Genomic DNA, 17,365 nt, shown 5'->3' with positions numbered 1-17,365 from the left:
TCGGCGCGGAACCTCCATAACTATTTCTGTCGCGTATTTGAAGAGCGCGTTTCATTCGTTTCAAGTTCATTTTTATTGGCAATAAATTCATTTTCATCTCTACTTTTTTTTACTTTCTTTTTTTATCCCCATGTGACTTGTCTTCTTTTCCTCTTAAAAAATATCAGTAAACTGTTATGTCGTGGGTTTCCGTGTTATAAAAAATATATTTATCCATCCCCTTCAATTACCACAGTTTACTTCACTGCACTGACATAGGTAATCAAATATTAGAAAATATTACCCGCCTCAGTCACGGTGATGGAAGGGATAAAACGAACGTGATCGTAAAATTAGCTTCATGCCAAAGAAGTTAAAGAGTCGAGTGCAGACTCCGTACACACTCACACAGACATACATGCATATATATATATATATATATATATGCATATTTATTATTTATTTGTTTCAAACTTTCGAAAGAATTGGAATGAGACTTACTGTGGTGTCCAATGAGAGGTTATTTCTTTTGTTACGGGAGTCAAGTAAACGTATAATTGTACAATTGTATAGGCTTGGTCCATCGAAAACTTACCCTTATCGGTAATTATATATGTATATGTGTGTGTGTATTTATATACATATACCTGACCTGAAGACGCCGAATGCAACTTCGGCGAAACTGTTGTCAGCATTAAACAACGACGCGGTGAAACCCGAGAATGCAGAATCCTATAAACACAGTAATTAACCCGAAGGTCAGTTTGGTAGGTGATTGTAGAGTTCACCCAGTACTACCCCCTGACCCACGCGTGTGGGTGCATATATATATATATATATATATATATATATATATATATATATATATATATATATATATATTCGTCCTCCAATGAATCTCGATTTCCCATCTTCATGAGTTATAAGTTTTAAATCTGTGTTTGTACCTATTAAAAGATTTAAATAAATGAAATATTTAAAAAATTGACCCAAAAAAATGTGGACAAATTCACTTTAAAAACTTACAGGAAAAACTGCACGAAATTATCGTTCCCTAATAAAAACTCCTGTTATCACATCGCTGTATTAAACTTTTTTTTAAACAGGTAAATGAAAGATTTAGAAAAGTCAATTAAATTTACAATTTTCATGTGTATCTAGATTTTTAAATCGAACGACGATCAAAACAACATACACAAACTGCATTTTTAAAAACGTCGACCGCTTATGAATGCGATTTCCGTAGGTATATCTGTAATCTTCCAAAGCAGTTGATTAGATCCGGGGGAAGAGGGGAATTGAGGGGAAGTTTTAAGATCGAATCTTAAAACTTCCCCTCAAAGCCTCCCCCCTCCCACCCACCACCCACGAGTTGGGATTATTATCTCCAAGGGCAAAGATTGAAACGAAGATGCATCCGTTGTTTTCAATTACTAAATTAATGATGGCATTGTCCTTGACACCTACCGACGCTAACCCTGGCCTACTTTCGGGTCGGCTTAATAAGACGGGCGGGGTGGAGTGTGTGTTGTAGGGGTGGGGGTCAAAGGGTGTGAGGGTCGGACGCGACAAATTGCCTTCTCAAGGGATCCCGTCCGCGCCACGCAAGGGGAGACCCGAGATGCCCTCATGAACGGCTCACACGTAATCTCCCGCTAATTTATTCAACGATCCCTTCATTTTCTCATTCTCTTCCCTCTCGAATATCGTCCCTTCTTTCCTACCGACACCTTCAGTTCTTTTTCCCTCCACCTCGAGGCCTCACTTACGGATGAACGAGAGTCATAGCGACCTGAACGATGATTGCGCTCGGGGGAATTAAGTACGAGAGGACAAATAATAGCGAAAACGATGATTTCCGGCTCAACCTTGTGAAGTCACATCTGGATGAGTTTTCTTTTTTAATCACGCATAGAACGATATGCTATGTAAGAGGTTTCATCAAATTTGATGACATCTATAGGCACAAAGTCGTGATGATATTTTTCGGTGAAAATGGTCAAAAATTTCATTTTATCCCTTAAAAAAATATTTATTCGTGCTATAAAACTATTTTTAAAACTAGATTGACGGCCGGAAATTCTGTAAACAGTAAATATTTCGTCGCCATCCTTTTTATGCGTCGCATTAAGCTATCCTTTTTCCCTGAATAATCCTTTTTAGGGATCAGAAATCGTCGTGATGTGATTAAAAATTTTGAGACCAGAGCCAGGAGAATCACTAAGGTTATCAGTGTTACTTAAAATGTTAGTTGAATGCGGATAGAATGAGTTCAATTCTGAGTTGGAAGGAATAATAGTATTTTCTCGTAAACTTGATAGGTAAGAGCGGTGTGGGACAAATTGATTTAAATTGACTGCCGGGGAGATATGAGTTTTTGGGCAAGTGGATTCGAAGAAATGAGAGAGATTAGCAAAGTCTTTGTTCTATGAAGCAAAGTCTTTTAATGGGACAATGATAAAGCTATTTCCCTGAAACGTAACACTCGAATCACTATAATGCATTGGAATGATACGTACAAAGGCCGCTACCATCGCAACAAAATCTCTTTTCACTCTGTAAATGATTTCGTAATTCCCTGGAAGTTTTTGTTTTTTAGCTTGATATATTTTTTAAATTTATGAATACTGTTCATAAAATTTGTTCTCAAATTAGTTCGTTCGTCTAATCTTAATTTTTTTCTCGACAATTCTGAGTGTCCTTTTTCATTACGTAAATCTAAATTTAATGCATCTTATCGGGGAATGACAGGAATTAAGAGTACTAATAGTAGAGGATTTTACGCGTTAAAAGATTTTTTAGTCTGTAATCATTTGATATTCTAAAGTCAATTTGCCAATCCCCTCCATGCATATTTATATCGTTTTATTTACTTCTGCTTTCAAAATTTAGGCACCTATTCACTCGCTCTAGATATATTCTAAGTTGGATCGTGTCATTATCATCAACTTTCCCACAATTTACGACAAAATAGGAACTAGTTCTAATATGATTCCACAAGATTCTTCATGAAAAATATGTTAAAATACAATAAATAACTGGTGAATTTGCAGAATGTTATTCTGAAATCCAAAATTTACAAATCTACCTCCTCCTACGCATGAAAAAAATTTTTTTCAAAGACAACGGGCAAAGTAGAAAATATCACTTTCTTCTGGAATATTTCCTCCACCTTTTGACAAGAAACGTAGCCATAAATGTGCCAATCACGACAGTAAACTTGAAAAATATTTCTGTGCCAATGAAACACTCTGAAGCTATTTATCCGTGGGCCAAGTTCTATTTAAGCAGTTCTTTAGAAAAACACTGGAGCAAAAATAGTTACCTAAGGCTTAACTTTGGCTAAACTATGTTGCTGGCAGTTCGACAATAATTCGTCTCGCCATTTTAATTCTTTCGATCGGTTTTGACGTTACAGGTTCATTTTTAGGGTACTGAAGTACCATTAAGTAACATTGTCACTGACGACTGATTACCAACGATGAAATAACCGGAAATTTTTATGAAGACAAATGTTAGCAAGTTAATTATTTATTAGGGTCAAATCATGTGTTGATTAAATTAAATTCGGTTGAATATTAATTTTACCAGCATTAGGAACGAAATATATTATTACATATTCCAGTATATTATTGCATATTCCTGTACACTGATATGGAAGGTTTTTGTGCATTCTAAATAATTGATGCTTCGCAGTCAATAAGAATGCCTGCAGTGGGTTTTGGTGGTGAGTACGATAAATGAGTGTTCGATTGCTTCAGACTAGCCACAATGCATATAATGTCATTTTTTGTTTCTCTAGGGAAAAAAGATACTTCTAAAGATCAAAAAGGGCACCGCCGATCCCAAGGACGTCTCCTGAGTGACTGATTAAATCGTGCCGGGCTGCTGGAATGTTAAAAAAACCGACATTGGATTCAGGTAGAAAGACAGAACCCCTTAAATGTCTCTGCTAAAGAGTTGTTTGGTTTCAGAAATGGAAAGTCCCCTATATTCCAGAATAGAGATTGCGTATCATTCTTCTTTGCCATTTGAAGGGGAAGTAAGTTGGTTGCGGTAATATCCTTTCACTTCGCAAAAGATAATATTTTTTTAAACTAAAGCAAATGGTGGAATATTCAAGTCCCGGCGGATACAAGTGAGCAATGAAACGGTAACTTTTTGAATATTTACACAGCTTTACTCTCCACGCATTTTTTAATCTTAAATTTCCCCCTCAGAATGCTTCGTGCTGTTATTGAAGGCCAATTTCCATAACAAAACAATATGTCCTCTTCGATTCAAACGGTCATGTGTAGGTGTATACAAGTACCCTTATATATATATATATATATATATATATATATATATATATATATATATATATATGTGTGTGTGTGTATATATATGTATATTATGTATAATTATATATACTATATATGTGTGTGTGGGCCGCGGTAGTCCAAGGGGTAGAGCGTTGGACTGCTGACCGGAGGGTCCCGGGTTCAATTCCCCGGCCAGCCACTCTGGGCACCTGTAGCTCCACCCAAGCTATGTGATTTTTCGGGTACCCGGTCTTCCTGGGAAACCATAACCGGCACAGGGAAATGAACTGGCCCCCCTACCCTGATGTGTGAATTTTCACACACCGTATAGGGCTTAGTACTGGGTGATCTCTACCATCACGTACTAAACCGACCTTCGGGTTGATTACTGTGTTTTTGTTTATATATATGTATATATGTGTATATATATATATAAATATATATATATATATATATATATACATATATATATATATATATATATATATATATATATATATATGTATATATATACAGGGTTCGTCCGGAAAATAAGTGTACTGAGCTCAGGAAAAAAAATTTATTACACTTTTACATATCTTAAGCTAATATTCCTCAAAATAGGGCCCTTGTGAGTCGATACACTTGTTCCAGCGGCGTTCCCATTCCTGGAACGCTCCCGCGAAGGCATCATCGGGAACCTCTCGAAGACACGTCGTCACGGCCTCTTTGACGGCGTCCAAAGTCCCGTATCGCGTTCCTTTCAAACTCCTCTTTATCTTCGGGAACAGAAAGAAGTCCGGTGGTGCCAAGTCCGGGCTGTAGGGCGGGTGCGGCAGCGTTGCCACGCCGTGCTTGGCCAAGAAGTCCGACACGACAAGCGCGGTGTGAGACGGCGCATTGTCGTGATGCAGCCGCCAGATGTTTTTGATCGCTGGCCGGACGCGGGCGACTCGTTTTCGAAGCCTGTCGAGCACTTGGACGTAAAATGCAGCATTTACAGTTTGTCGTTCAGGTACAAATTCGTAGTGGACGACTCCCCTTTTGTCAAAAAAGACAATGAGCATCGCCTTGATCCGAGATTTGCTCATGCGAGCTTTCTTTTAACGGGGTGATGATGGGGTGTGCCACTCCGCACTTTGTCTCTTCGACTCCGGGTCGTACTCAAAGATCCACGTCTCGTCACCCGAAACAACGTTCTCTAAAAAATGTGGATCATTTTTGCAGTGATCCGCAAGTTGTGTCGCGATTTCCAAACGATTGAGTCTTTGATCATCACTGAGCACTTTCGGCACCAACTTTGCACATCTTTCGCATCTGTAATTGCTCCCTAATAATCTCGTGCACTATTGTTTTTGGCACATTACACTGCTCTGCTATCATCCGAACACTAAGACGACGATCAGAGTTCAGTACATCGCGAACTTTTCGCACATTTTCGTCGGTGAGTGTCGTTGATGGGCGTCCAGGCCGTGGTTCGTCGTCGACCTCTTCTCTGCTCTCCACGAACATCTTGTGCCACCGAAAGATCATGTTTCTGGACATGGCTGACTCCCCGTAAGCCTGGTTAATCATACCGACAGTTTCGGTAGACGATTTCCCAAGCTTTACCGCAAATTTGATGGAATAACGCTGCTCCAAAAACTTCGGCATCGCGTTCCGTGACGTGGGTCGAGCGTGGAGGTTCGCGTTAACAGAGCTCCTCACTACACCACAGCTCAGAGCCGACTGCCTTTTTCAGCGTCGCTTGCCAACATACCCCCCTCCAATCGCAGCCCGTCAGAGCGGTGCTGGGCGCGCCTGGAGCGGCGGGAAAAAATCTATATGCATATATATATATATATATATATATATATATATATATATATATATATATATATATATATATGCATACACATATATACATATATATGTGTGTGTGTGTATATATATATGTGGGTCGCGGTAGTCCAGGGGGTAGAGCGTTGGACTGCTGTTGACTGGAGGGGCCTGGGTTCGATTCCCGGGTAAGGCGCCCGCATATCCACCCAAGCTGTATGATTTTTCGGGTACCAGATCTTCCTGGGAAACCATAACCGGCACAGGGAAAGGAACTGGCCCCCCTACTCTGATGTGTGAATTTCACACGCCGTATTGGGCATAGTACGGGGTACCAAACCGACCTTCGGGTTGATTACTGTGTTTATGGTTTTTTTATATATATATGTAGATCGGACAAATATATATATATATATATATATATATATATATATATATCCGATCTACATACATATTATATCCGATCCAATTGTAATTGAATGTGGTTTTATGAATATCAACCCAAAGTACACTTGTGGACTTAAAAAAAATCCTTTTTTTTTATTTAAACATTATTATTACATTTTACGTTAATATTTTTTATGCACTAGAAAAATATTTATTGATAATTCCAGGGCTATGTCATAATTTAAAAATATCAAAATTTTGAATCGGCCATGTACATGTATTTCATTTTCGCACATATGGCGCTTAACAGTGGAGAAACTCGAACCCATTGCGTGAACCTGTCTCCATTCCTAATTCACTAAAATTTAACATTTGATCATCGTTTATATTTGTATATATTTATAATTGTCATGTTTTAACATTTGAAATTACTAATTTCGCCAAACGGGCAATGAAAAATTCCTAGTTACATTTTTAGTCTCGTATACCTTAATACAAATTCATAGGACGAATACATTGCGTTCGTTATTTCATGAATATTCGAGAAAGTAATATTAAGCTGACGAATGTTTTCAATGTAAAACTAATATCATGTATCAATGTGTATTCTCTGACACACTGAACTATTAATTCTTCCAACATTAATGAAAAATGTTGCTCGTGTAAACATACACACAGCGAAACTTTAAATTATTCAATGCATAATATCCAGTAAGTGATTTCTCTGCTTGCAATTACTAGGACGGGCGGTCACATCTCGACGACCTAATTTTTCCCAGCTGTTTAAATTGGAAGCTTTTCCGAAATGCCAGAAGACGTTCAATATTTGCTTTCCATGACCCCTTTAAAAGTGCCACTCATTATTTAAAGAATGTTATCTTTATGGGCTCCTTATTAAATCCAGGTTCACTTTACGCTATTTTTCCCCGGTTTTTCATCTTTGAGGAAAGACCTCCTCTCCCAAAACCCCCACCGTTTCCCCTCCGTAGGCTCCGAGATTCTCCAACCCGCCGCCCCTCTCCCCCTCCGTGTGAAGGTAAGCGTCGTTCACGAAATACCCGTCTCCAAAAAAGGGTCAAAACCAAAGAGGAACAAGGATTTCGAGCTCAAAATTTGTAGTTATTGGGGGAGGCGACCGACAGCAGAGGTAATTTGCTCCAGAAGAGATAGTTAGGTAGTCTGGTAGGGTAAGGATCTCCAGGGAATGGATGAATGGTGGAGAGAAACCCGGCGCCGATATTAGCCTACTCTTAACCAAAAGACGCCAAAGGGTCCGCAGTTTAACGTCCCAACCGACGGACGGCATACTGACTCAAAGTGCTCTCCACATAGGAGTAGTAGTAGCAAGAAGGAATGCTGCGATATTACTGAAAAATTCGGACACCACCGGGATTCGAACCCGGACAATACACATGGGAAGCTAGTACATTATTCATCATACCATTCCCACGATCGCAATTGACCTCAGGCATTGGTCGCCTCCAAACAATAATTAATAGGTATTCGAATTGATTCAGGCAACCGTTTATTTGATCGGGGTAAACCGCAATTGCTCGAGGAAATGTATGAATGAGAAGCTGGTCTGTCTCTTCGTCTAATCTTAGATGCATCATAAGATCAAAAAGGATATTTGCGAGGCATTTTGTGAAACACTTGTCATATCCAGTATTCTTCATGAAACATCAGCGGTTTACATTTTCCCTCGTCGCCACTCTTGCCCGCGGCGCTGACGGAGTTGAAAGAGTATTTATCTTCGTCCTATTTATCTTAACACTTTTCCCCTCCTTCTTTTTTTTTTCTTTGATACGGGCTACTGATATCATTTTTGCGCGGTGACCAAAGCGATTCTGGCCAAGTATGAATAAATCATCACCAGAAATATTCCTTTTCTATTTTTAACCGCTTTTTGAGGACTCCTCTTACGCCTTATATTCAACGTGCCTTATTCAGTGTCATATCTGTTTCTCACTCCGATATCAAGGTCACTCGGTATCAATAATTTTTTCACTTTACTTTTTTGTGTCATATAAAGATAAATACTATCGCGTTATCATTGTGTATAACAATTCCAATTTTTTATTTCTTATGAAACAGCAATGATTGATTTAATATCATCACCTGTCTGTTTGTTTATTTCAGCCTTAACATGTTAGAAAATTATATCCGCATTCATTTTAATTATTGATGGCTCTGTGAATGTGACGTACTAGACATAGCATTAAACGTATTGAAAAATTAATTTTTAACCCCTTCATATACAAGTAGTATCTGACAAGTCGATTGTTACCCTTGAATCACCATTAAGAAATTAAATTAACACTTTACCTCTAGGTGAACAATTGCGCCCAACATTGAAAGGGCACATTTGCCACAACAAATACTCAAGATTGTTGGTAACATCATTCAATTCATGTGAAGTGGTTGCCTTATTATAATATATATGATAATTCAATAATATTGTGGAAATTTACATTGAGAATATCAATTGGATGAGCGTTATAATGGAAATAAAATTTCAAATGCCATTTGCAAGGGTATCATTTAAAATAGTTTATATCTTCGAGGAAATAAGTTTGTTGGATTATATAGTAAGACATCAAAGTTAATTCTCGTAAATTTAATAAAATAAATTATTAATGAATTTGAGAATCTAATAGTTCCCTAATTTGCCATACGCACCAGAATTTTAACAATCAGAGCCCTGCCATTCACAATCCATTTCATACCTCGTACATTTAATTTGTTTTGAAATAGTCTCGTAGTTTGATAAAGAAGCGTGCGTGTCTTTGCACCTTTTAATGTTTCTAATTATCGAATCGAATACACAAGATACAACTCCTGACTCAGAACCCTTAATAATGTTATAGTTCATGTATGTGAATGTTTCATCCCTAATCGGTCTTTCCATAAATTATTTTGTTCATTTTTATTTTTATTTTAAGAGACTTTTGTTCCATTTTGGTTTTCAAATTAAACCTATGGGGCATTTTCATTCATTTCATCCACGTTATCTGTTTGAGAATTAATGCCAATTAATTGAATCATATTTTTAGCGTATACGATGTAATTATCTTGAACACCAAATAAATCTGATACTCAGGTAATACTTATCATTCTACGCGTTTCCATTTTGTTTTTAAAAATTACACTAATTTTTAATTCCAATTCCAAGTATTTACAATACTTGTTACGGAAAAAATAATCATAAAAAAATCATTAAGAACTATTTCAACCATAGTTTTTCATCTGCAAAATCTGATTTATATACATAAATTGGTCATTCTGAAAACTAGTTTACACGCTCATTGTTGTAAATTAAAATCAATCGCGGTGACTTCATCCCTCACAGTGGTTAAGGGACATTAGTATTGTAGATTACATTACTATACTAGTATTCAATTTTTCAAGCAATCAATGATAATTATAGTACATGAAACGTGGGTTTAATATATATTATGATATGGTCTTTCGGTGAATTTCATTGCATCAGAAATTGAAATTGGTTCTATAAGTGAAAGGATTTCAAACGTGGTTTGGAATTGATACTTAACATTTATTCTCAGTGAACTCTTTCGCCAGTCATCAAGGCAAAATTTTATGAAAGCAGGATAATACACGTAAAAAATCAATAAGTCATTAAAAACATTTCCGATTTGATGGATTTTGTATATCTACAGTAGCTTGGGCAAGGAAAGATCTCGAGACGGATCGAATTTAGATTCCTACCCCAGAGGGGCTAGTAGCTTATTTATTTATTAATATACCTATGAGGGAGGAAAATCCATCCAGCCGTGAATCGATCCTGCGACCTTTGGGTTGGCAGGTGAGGACGTTACCCTGCTGACAAAAAGGATTACAGAAGTAACCATATAATAATTTTACAATATCAATGTGCTTCTAGTTTTAAAAAATATTTTTTTCTTCCCTTTGGAAAGCCAAAAGTTTTAAACTCATCATTACAAACCAGTTTAATTCATCAACTTAAGTCTATACCCCGAGCAAATTTTTATCCCCCATTTCGTCATATCCGAATAAGGCTTTTACTCTCTCACTCAATATATTCCCCCTATTTAAGGGAGTTTTTTCGGCAGGCCCTAACCACAATTGTCCTCTACACATCAGGAAAACATCCTCTTGTTTGACCTGCATTTGTTTCCTCCTTCGCTAACAGTTTCCTCCCTCTTTATAACTTCTGCTTGCCTTCATTCGGCTTAGAAAGCTTCTCTCTACATTCCCCTACCCCACTTATCAAGTTTTCTCCATTCTTATAAGGTCTTTAACAAACAACTTCCATTCAATATTTCCTCCAATCAATTTTACGCCTTTTTTTTTGGATTTCCTTCCGCAACTTTCTCTCTTCGCCCAAGACTAATTAATACTTTATAAGTCTTTGTTTTCATTTTTTTCCGACTTATTTTTTCCATTCTTCGCAACATTAATATAACAGATTCCGACCTATGCTCATCCTTTGATCTCAAGGAACAGGTTTTACATTCGTACAGCTCACTATGTTCCATTTTAAAGTTTTTCTTGTTTTTTCTCGACAATTTGTAAAGCCTTTATGTACCGGTCATGTCTCTTCCTTTTTGTAAATAATATTTCTTCGCTTCTTTTGCTAACTCAATACGTATCGTAATGTCCCCGATACTATTTTCCAATTCTCTCAATAAATATTGCTCAATTTTCATTAGGTTTTCCACCCCCTTTTGTTTATTTTCCCCCTTTCTTTTCAAATTAGTAAATTAACTTTAAACAAGTAAAAATAATATCTAAATTGCCCTGATTTTACCAGTGATGAATAATTTCTTTCGTCTCAAACACTCCACCATTTTGTATACATTTTTAAACACCTTTCGAAATTCAGAATCAAATTTATCTTGTGTTTTTATAGATTTCATTACCTTGATTTGTTACGTCTTTTTCGAATTATCCCTAGCAGCTTCACCTTTTCACTCGCCATGTTTAACACTTCATTATGAGTCCACCACTCCGTAAAACTTATTTTCACGAGTCTTATGTTTTATTCCAGGAAATTCAATTTCTTAAACCACCGTTTAACCACCCCTTGATTGAAGATTTTTCATTAAGTCATGCGATTTTCTGCGGAGTGTTCTCATACTTCGCCGGGGATGAAATAAGGGTCTGTTTGGACTTTAAACAGACGGCGGGGAGGGTTAAAAATTGTTGTAATATCACTCATTGTTGCCCGATGGTTCTTTTTACTTCTACATCTACTTAATACCCCACAAGCCGTCGCAAGGGTGTGAGGCGGGGGGTGCTAGTGCACCACCCGTAATTAAGAAAAAACCACGTGTATAAGCCATAAATTTATACAATCCCAAACAAAACATATTATACATTCATGCAGAAACCCTTACGACCCAAACAATTGCAAACACTCAAACTACCAACTGGAATACACATGCACCTACAAATATACCTGATGTCTTTGTTATGTTTAATTTTGTTCCGACATTAAATCAAATGTTTTTAATATTTCTAAAGTGACTTCGATTTCTTGCTAATATAATTCCGGATTTTCGTTAAACTTGTTTGTTCTGAACCTTTCTAAAAGTCTATGCCTCGCTTTTTCTCTTCGTATTTCAAGTGGTTCCCAACCTAAATCCCTTAAGAGACCTGTCACACTTGTGTTCTAATTATAACAATTTTTAACGAATCTGGCGGATTTTCTCTGGACTTTATCTAATTATTTTTGCCAAATTTTCTCCCAAGGATCCCAAATACTTGCGGCATATTCCAAATGATGTCTTACGAGAGCAAAATAACACCTCTCCTTAACTTTTTCAGTGCATTTCCCCACCATCTGTTTTATGAAATCGAGTTTCTTTTTAAAGCGGATCCGCATATTGTCCTGATATGTGCTCCCCTCGAATGACATGATGTTAGGATTGTTTCTTCCCTGCAACAACGGAACCTTCGGCGCCGATTCACTTCGTCATCTTGCACATTCGAGTCAATCGACTCACCCTCAGTGGAATGCCGGGATGAATCCTTTCTCTCTCCGGGTGTGCTTCAGATACACGTTACAAGGAACAACCCCTTCCGCTCCTTGCGCCTGAAGTGCCTTCGTCTCGAAGAGGAGTATCCCTCACGCCATCGGAATCGTAAGAATTCGGACTTTCGTCCTTCCCCCACACCACCCCCCAACCCACCCACCCCCCCATTTAACCCCTTCGAACCAGTGCGGGAGTAAAGGATTCAAAAGAGCTACGGGCTATAAGCTAAAAATCGCCACCAACACCGCAGGCATAGCCCCGCCCCCTTCCGCATCGTTCCCAGCTGGAGGAAATAGTGTAAATAGAGACTTAAATGGCCTCTGGAATCGCCGCTGACCGCCATTTAAAGTGTCCGCCGCGCGGATGGCGTCGACCTCGGACCGATGACCTCTGTGCGGACCGCTCCCTGCATACTCGATTATTTTTTTATTCTTTTTACCTCCAGGGAGGGGAGGTCTCCTCTGTTAGCGAATTATTTTAGTCGTTCAAGTTTCCTCAGCCTTTGCTCATCGCCGGAATAATCTCTCTTGAGAGTCATTCGCAATCACCTCAAATAAGCGAACACCCATCCCATCCCGCTCCATCACCACCCTCTCCTCTTCCCCCCTCCCCCCTCACATTTCCCCTTTCATCCCCCAAACCCTTACGCAACCGGAAAAGGGGAAGTGGGCATTCGTAAATACTGCGACCAATAGGAGCGACGCGGGAAATTCGATTGCATTAATTTTGGAACGCAGAAGTAGTAGGTCTAACACGTTATGTGATTGAAGTTACAATTATTCACACAATAAAGCTACTATAAACAAATACATAATTGGCTCACACCTTTTCTGTAATTAATGACCAAATAAATAGAAAATGCCTCGTCTAAATCTCGTTCTAAAAAAGTAAATGTTTTCACAAGCTTATTTCCATAAGTACGTAGATAAATTCAGGTTAAGACTTGATTGTACGTGTGTTTTCCCCGGGGTAATGGAAAAACCTGATTCAGTTCGATCAGTCAGTTTAAACAGTAAACCCTTAGCTTGGCGCCGCGTCTTTGTTTAGAGATAATACGGAGCACTGAACTTCAATTAATGTATTATTTATGCAAATAATCACTACTCAACTGCCCAAATACTGAAAACTGTGAAAAATAATTGAAATTATAGCATAAAAATTAGATTCATATCAATATTAACGCAATAGTAACACATGAATACGGAGCGAAGGTTAAATTATAGATTGAAGCTCTTGCATAAATTGGAAGGAATTCTCTTTGGCAGTGATGTTGAAAATGTATTATTACCCCATCGTACTACAGTAGGAGATATCATGTTAATAAAATTAGAGAGTTTAAGTGTAGGGCAGATAGATTTACGATGTCATTTTTTCCACGAACGATAGGGAATCGTAATAAAATTGTTCGACCGCGGTGGGTTCATATTCGGGTAAAATTATTCTGGTGTGTATTCACCCCCTGCCACACACCCTGGTGGTGGCTTTCAGGGTATATATAAATAAATAAATAAAAGATTGAATTTGTCTCGCGGGATACGATAGAATTTTATTTAGGGCACAACAGAGATTGAAATAGGATTTAACTCAAATGTAACATCCCAGATGGAGAATACTCGGATTTCAACCCAAGTTGTACTTTGTCTACTTATGTGTTTCTAAAAAGTAATTAAAATGAAAATTAATTAACGTATTTAAAACGGTACGTCATCATGTAACCTGTAAGATTGTTAATTCATATTTTCATCCTAATGTCATTCAATATATGTGATTAAATTTTGAAATTTTGAATGCATAAACTTTATCATTCCGAGAATATGAAGCAGACGCGTTTTGTTTCATATGTTGAAGTCCCATCGCATCTGTCGCAAGACGAACTGTCTTTCGTACAGCATAAAAAGGAGTAAATAGTCACATCAAGTTTCCCTGGTTACGAATTCCAAACGTTCTATCCCGTGTTTCGGTTAATATATATTTTAACTAACGTATTGCACGACATCCCATTCAAAAGTCCTTTGATTGCACAGGAATTGTCTCGTGAATGAGCACTGTCCAATTGGAGAAACTCTGTCCTTCGGAAAAAATTATTTTCAGGTGCAAATTTTCTATTAGAGTAGTGACGAAACTGTGTTTTTAGGTAGGCCGCATAAGAGATGTCTTCCGAGGTTGTGGGCCGCATTAGGAAGGAATATCGTCGTAAGCATGGCAAAATTTGTGCTTAGTACTGCATTTAAATTATTTTGTTTCAATATTAGGCATTCAAGATAGCTAGGAGTGAGTCGTTTTTTATTAATCATGAAACCAAATATTTTTTTGTTGCCACACGATTAAACGAAATTATTTTGTAAAATTTCATTCACTTAAAAATATCTTGGGGCACCGCAAAAAAATAGTGGCGGGCCACATATGACGACGGACCGCGGTTAGAGCACAGCTGTATTAAAGATTCAAGCACATTCTTTTATCAAGTTAATAATTTCCTTCAACATACCCTTTTCGTTTCCTTCAATACCTCTCTCGAAAAACAAAAGGAACTTACTGAGACCTAACTTAACTTGTGGTGGCTTAGCTTCTTCGTAAAAGCTTCTCGTATTGATACAAGCGGAATCGATAATTTCCTCGTCGGTGTTCCATTTTCTTTTCGAATATACAGACGTTTTGTCGAATATACAGACTGGATGGCTAGTATATGGACTCCTACGCCTAATCGTGTACTATTTTCCAAGTAGCATCGAAATTTACGCCGCACTTGAACAACAGAATTCGATTCGGCATATCGCCAAATAGTTTAAATTTGCTTCTGGGTCGACGCCATGTTGTCGTTGATGTTGTTGTTTTGATTGCCAACAATACAACTGCAGTGCGCCATCTCCTTTGGCGTGCATTGAACAAATCTTCCAGATACGTCTATATTTTCTGCTTCCCTTGTGACACATACTTGTTTCTTCGGGTTGACTTACAATGATTATAACAATGTATCTTTTACGGTAAACGTCTGCATACTCGCTGTACAAGAAGTAGTAATCAATGTCTTTTACACATAGTCATTCATTATGTGTCCACCATCAAATAAAAGTATGATAATATCCTAAAGGCATCAACTACGAGAGTACTTTATGAATATCCCGTTAGCATTGAAACATTTTGGGTTAAACTCATAAAAATGTTTCAGAAATTTACTTCAACCACCTGGAATGTGGATTTAAAGTATTAGGTCCAAAGAAAAATGTCAATAAAAAAATTAAGGGCAGGATTTCTTATTTTCTACTATTACCTATTTTTATTTTTTTACAGATTTTCATAAAGCCTTCGACGAAGAACCTCATTTTAAACTACTCACGAAGCTAAAAGCACATGTCATTAATGAAAGTATCCAGGGTGGGATTAAAGGCTTTTTGAATGATCGGGTACAAAAAGTACTCGCAGATGAAGTCAGGTCAAATGCAGAAGAAGTTAATTTAGGTGCTCCCGGGGGAAATTTCTACGGGCCTTTTTTATTCCTACTTAACGTAAACGACATTCGCTCTTTATTCACAAGTAAGATTCGTTTATTTGCCAATTATGAAGTGATTTACCGTGATATCCGTAATCCTGAGGGCACAGCCGCTTTATTAGATGACATTAACGTTATACAACGCTGGTGCGACATATGACGGAATTAAACTTAAAAAATTGCGTATTCATAAATGTATGGAAAAAGAGAATTTCCCTCCCGGACGCCTACTGCATTGGGAGCGCCAAAATGGAATGTGTAGACTCGATTAAATACTTAGACGTTACCCTCACTCACTATCTCTCCTGGATGAAAACACATACGGGAAATATATGGACAAGCTAACAAAAGAATAGAATTTATTGGAAGAGTACTTGGTAAATATGATGAAAAGGTCAAAGAGAAATGTTATCTGCTGTTGGTTACGCCTCATTTAGAATATGCTGCAAGTATTAATGGGATCCTCAAGAAGTTGGATTGGTTGCCGAATTGGATCGCGAGCAGCGTAGAGGAGATAGATTTGTAAAACGATTCCATGATTGACTTAGTAGCGTATCCAACATATTAGAGGAGCTAGGCTGGGAATCACTCACGGGGTGACGGTTAAATTAAAGATTAAATATCTCGCAAAAATTGGTAGGACGTCTCTTTAGCAGTGATGTTAGAAAATGTATTATTACCCCCATCGTACTACGGTAGGAGATATCATGTTAATAAAATTGGAAAAATTAAGTGTAGAACAGGTAGATTTAAGATGTCATTTTTTCCACGAACGATAAGGGATAAAAATGACATTGTCCTACCGTACCATGCCATCCACCGTTTGGATGTGTGTTAGGGGATGATTACCAGACTATACTCCTTGATCAAAAATTTCCCGGAATTTATTCAGAAAATTAAAAATACAAGTTTATTCATCTAAATCTATATTGTCCCCTTCAAAGTAATCCCCATCGACTGCAACACACTTATGCCAGCGCTTGATCCAATCCTCGAAACATTTTTTATATTCGGTTTTCGGTATGTCCATCAGTGCTTCCTGCGATTTTTCCATTACTTCCTCTCGGCTGCTAAAACGCGTTCCCCGTAATGGTTTTTTAACTCGATTGAACAGAAAGAAGTCACAGGGAGCCAAATCAGGTGAATTCGGTGGCTGTTGGATGGTATTTGTTGCATTTTTCGTCAAAAAATTACGAATAATGATAGCACTGTGCGACGGTGCGTTATCATGGTGCAAAATCCACGAGTTTTCTGCCCACATTTCTGGTCTCTTTCGGCGAATTGCTTCACGCAAACGTCTCATAACGCCCAAATAATACTCTTTGTTTACTGTCTGGCCTTCTGGCAAAAATTCATGATGCACTACACCGTTGTAATCCATGAAAACCGTC

This window comes from Hetaerina americana, unplaced genomic scaffold (genome assembly GCF_022747635.1).
Source record: "Hetaerina americana unplaced genomic scaffold, ioHetAmer1.1.p SCAF_44, whole genome shotgun sequence".
NCBI lineage: Eukaryota > Metazoa > Arthropoda > Insecta > Odonata > Calopterygidae > Hetaerina > Hetaerina americana.
The sequence above is the reverse complement of the archived record's forward strand: the minus strand, read 5'-3'. Positions refer to the sequence as shown.